Raw genomic sequence first — 5,089 nt, forward strand, 5'->3', positions numbered from 1 at the left:
AGGATGATCAGAAGAAATGGACAGCACCTGAGTTAAATATATATGAGAGTCACAGCAAAGGTTCTGAATACTTAGGACCATGTGATATTTCAGTTTTTCTTTAATAAATCTGCAAAAATGTCAACAATTCTGTGTTTTTCTGTCAATATGGGGTGCTGTGTGTACATTGAGGAAAAAAAATAACTTAAATGATTTTAGCAAATGGCTGCAATATAACAAAGAGTGAAAAATTTAAGGGGGTCTGAATACTTTCTGTACCCACTGTATATTGTACATAGTATGCAAATTTTCAGTTTGCATGGAATACTTAGATGACCTACTATATGTGCCTGAATCTGCTAAATGTAACTCAAGTACACTGAAAATGTTGGGAATGGCATACTACCATACAACTCCTGCTATATAGCAGTATGCTATGTGTATACTGTGAATAGAATGTGAATTTTCTGTACACATGAAGTTTCTGCATTACTTACTACATTTGCTGAAATCTGATGCATGCATCTGAAGACACTGCATGAGATACTGTTTCCCATAATGCAACACACTCCATGTGATGTTTCATCTCGTTTTCATCATGTTTCAAAATTGAGTGAACTGTAACACTTTTATAAGCAGTGGTTGAATTGTAAAAAATAAAATAAAAAAATCAGGGGGGATGGTGTGGTCAAGTATTTCTTTGGTGGGGCCGCGGGTCCTGTAGCTAACTTTAAAAATTAGATACATTTTGTAATCATTGTGTAAACACTTCCTTCTGGGGCCTGAAAGGGATTTTTTTTTTGATTGACATTTGTTGATTAAAGCCTTTCATGGATAAATAAATATGATAATAAAACCATAGCAAGTCCCTGTTTTAATAAATGATTAATTGAATCATTCAAATCAAAGTATTTGTTCAAATCGAAGCAATTAGAAATGAAGCAAGTGACTATCTTTATAAATGGATCATTGCATCATTGGCTCACTAGATTCATTCAAAAATAGATTCATTCAGGAATGCAGTGATCTGCACTATTGTATAAAAAGAATAGCACATTTGAGATCCAGCATGCATGCTATTCAGGAAGATACTCTTGCTTGTGTGATAAATATTAAATAAATCAATCAATAAATACTCGTACAGTTTTTTCTTTTTCTATTACTTATAAGGGTATTCTAAGTGCATTCTAGTGAGCTTAATCACGCAGTGAATGCTTTTGGTGTCCTACAGAGTTTAGCTCCAACTTGCCTCAACACACCTGACTGGAAGTTTCTATGCCTAGTAAGAGCTTGATTAGCTGGTTCAGGTGTGTTTAATTAGGGTTGGAGCTAAACTCTGCAGGACACCGGCCCTCCAGGACCGAGTTTGGACAGCCCTGCTTTAGACTCTCAAGTATTTTGAGAAGTCAGTATATATACTCGATAATGTCATCTCTCTCTCTCTCTCTCTCCCCGTCCCTCACAGTCACATATGATATACAGTACAATAATGTCATGTCAGGGAATGTCTTTAAATAGAAGACAACAGTTGGGTATTTTCTTGATTTGAGTTTAAAGAACGTCAGAAGTTGAGCTTGAACCATTTTGCGCGAAAAATGACAAAAACTTGCTTGAGCTTATGCGCAGTACTTGTATTCTAATTTACAATCGCCTTTATTTAGTTCGTAAATGATTATACGCAGAGAATTTCATTTGCATGATAAATTTTCCATAACACTCTGTAAACCACCATAAAGGGGGATGGTGGTTTACAGAGGGGATGCTTTTTCTCTTTTTTTTTCAACAAGGGGGATGCCACCCCCCTGCATCCCCCCTCAATTTGAGCCCAGTTTATAAGTACATAAATACATGTTACTGTAAACTACAAACTATTGTTGTGAATCTAAAAACAATATCATTACAAATTTTACTTTAATCTCTACGGCACATTTCTGATCAAGTCAAATGAAGTCGCCTTTGTTTCTATAGCGCTTCATACAATACAGATTGTTTCAAAGCAGCAGTACAGTGATACACAGGATAACAACATAATATTTCAATGATGCTTACAGAATTCAGTTCCACTGTAAAAAGGCTCTAAAACCAAGTGCAAATAGCCTGTCTTGTTGGCAGAAGCTATTTACATTAACTCCGCCCACCAATATCTGGTTGGATAAACAACATTGCAAAAGACGCCTGTTTACTAATAGCATCAGTGGTGTAGGGGGTAAAATGCGAAACAGTCACTTTCGACGCAATTGACCCAAGTTTGAATCCACCTTCTGGCAAACTTGTTCTTTTCCTTTGCTCATCGTATAGCAGATCAAAAAGGCGTTTATTTTGAATAAAAATGAATGAAATTTTCAAAAAGTGGAAATAAAGTGCCTCACAGGTAATTAATAGTAAAGTGTTTATCGGGTAGGTGAAGGGAGGGCTTTATTGTCCGGCATGAATGAATACTTGTTTTATAATGTACTACAAGGTATGCTGTTTGTGCAAGTTAGCATTAGACTGTTATATTTGCACTGGCCGCTGCCAAATATCATTGTTCAGTTAAAGACCGTTCAGTCTTGATTCAGTTCATGTAAAGTTCATTTATTATGACATAAATTCAATTCGTCTATAAAGTGTTCAATCAATTGAAACCTTTGTAAATTAACAAGCCTTCATAAGAAGAATATGGTTAGCACATTTATTTGTAAGGTAACACGACAGCTGTGCTGTATTAATATTCAGTGTTTGCCATTTCACTGTAATGAACAACCCTACATAAGAGAGGGGTGAGAAAAAAAGATAAGAGATTACAATAACAATGTAAATATTGTTACTCCTCAGTACATTTATAGCAGAGAAATACACTGAGCAAAATTATAAACGCAACACTTTTGTTTTTGCCCCCATCTTTCACGAGCTGAACTCAAAGATCTAAGACTTTTTCTATGTACACAAAAGGCCTATTTCTCTCAAATATTGTTCACAAATCTGTCTAAATCTGTGTTAGTGAGCACTTCTCCTTTGCCGAGATAATCCATCCACCTCACAGGTGTGACATATCAAGATGCTGATTAGACAGCATGATTATTGCACAGGTGTGCCTTAGGCTGGCCACAATAAAAGGCCACTCTAAAATGTGCAGTTTTACTGTATTGGGGGGTCTGGAAACCAGTCAGTATCTGGTGTGACCCCCATTTGCCTCACGCAGTGCAACACATCTCCTTTGCATAGAGTTGATCAGGTTGTTGATTGTGGCCTGTGGAATGTTGGTCCACTCATCTTCAATGGCTGTGCGAAGTTGCTTGATATTGGCAGGAACTGGAACACGCTGTTGTATACGCCGATCCAGAGCATCCCAAACATGCTCAATGGGTGACATGTCCGGTGAGTATGCTGGTCATGCAAGAACTGGGATGTTTTCAGCTTCCAGGAATTGTGTACAGATCCTTGCAACATGGGGCCGTGCATTATCATGCTGCAACATGAGGTGATGGTCGTGGATGAATGGCACAACAATGGACCTCAGGATCTCGTCACAGTATCTCTGTGCATTCAAAATGCCATCAATAAAATGCACCTGTGTTCGTTGTCCATAACATACGCCTGCCCATATCATAACCCCACCGCCACCATGGGCCACTCGATCCACAACGTTGACATCAGCAAACCGCTCACCCACACAACGCCATACACGCTGTCTGCCATCTGCCCTGTACAGTGAAAACCGGGATTCATCCGTGAAGAGAACACCTCTCCAAAGTGCCAGACGCCATCGAATGTGAGCATTTGCCCACTCAAGTCGGTTACGACGACGAACTGCAATCAGGTCGAGACCCCGATGAGGAAAAAACTTTTCCACGATATTCTATTTTTTTTAAGATGAAAGTCTGAAACAGGGTAGTGAACAAGGACATTATTTTTACTGTCAACAACAACTTGTAATACGCAGCCAACAAATAAGTAACACGTGTGGGTTATCACTAGCTTCAGATTTCTAACCCCATGCTGTTTCGAGGGGTTTGTTTTTTGTGGCTTTGTTCTGTCGATCAGTTTATCAGGGAGGACACCGACAAGGAGCTCGTGGGAGATCACAAAACTTGGTTTATTGAACACTGGGAGGTGAAAATCATAAATTGGCCACAGCTGACTAAACTGTGCATCTCATGTTTAATAACTGCAACTGATGCCAGCGATTGTATATGCCGCTGTGCAGTTGAAATGCGCTCACTGTCAAACATCCTTTATCGTTAATTTTGTAATTGTGTCAAATTTCTTGATTGCACATCTTGTTGAGATGTTTCTTTTATTTCATAAGTTAACATTGCAGGTAAAATAGTTTTAGACTAGCTTTCTTTTCTGCAGTCGAAGTAAAATAAATTAAGAAGGTCAGTGAATTCTCTCATTTTAAAGAATGTTCTTCATAACAACTTTTCTTCATAACGAATAGGCTATACGAAGATAACAAATAGCTAGACTATTCTTAAAATCAATTGGTTTCACTTTATTTTGATGGTCCCTTTAACACATTCTGTTGACTATAAGTAACGTTGCACCTACATGTCTACTAACTCTCATTAGAGTATTAGTAGAGTATTAGTAGACTGGTAGGGTTAGGGTTAGAATGTTGACGTACTTGCAAAGTTATTTATAGTCAGTAGAATGTCTGTTGGGCGACCATGACAATAACTAGTTAGCAGATATTAAGCAAACAGTCTACTAATACTCTGAGGAGAGTTAGTAGACATGTAGGTGCAATATTACTTATTGTCAACAGAATGTTCAAAAGGGACCATCAAAATAAAGTGTTACCAATCAATTTTTTTCATAAATCACAAATATGACACCTGTAAATATAATCATTTTATCAGTTTAAGTATATATAATAGTTTTGTGTCAAATGGATGAGGAAGCTCTCTCTGCAGCTCTTCGGTCAACTGTCGGTGTGCAGTGTTGACAACGCCATAGATAGCATTGAGAGCATTAACATTCGCTGTAGACTAAATTAAAAATTAAATACACAAATAGCATTTTGTTTTTGATTAAATGGAGCAGGAATGTTTTATTTTGTTCTAACTGGTAATTTGGGAACTGTATAGGGGGAAAAAATTGTTTAATGTTTTTACTCAGAACCAAATTA

Source organism: Sinocyclocheilus grahami, unplaced genomic scaffold (genome assembly GCF_001515645.1).
Source record: "Sinocyclocheilus grahami isolate Dianchi unplaced genomic scaffold, SAMN03320097.WGS_v1.1 scaffold878.1, whole genome shotgun sequence".
NCBI classification, from domain to species: Eukaryota; Metazoa; Chordata; class Actinopteri; order Cypriniformes; family Cyprinidae; genus Sinocyclocheilus; species Sinocyclocheilus grahami.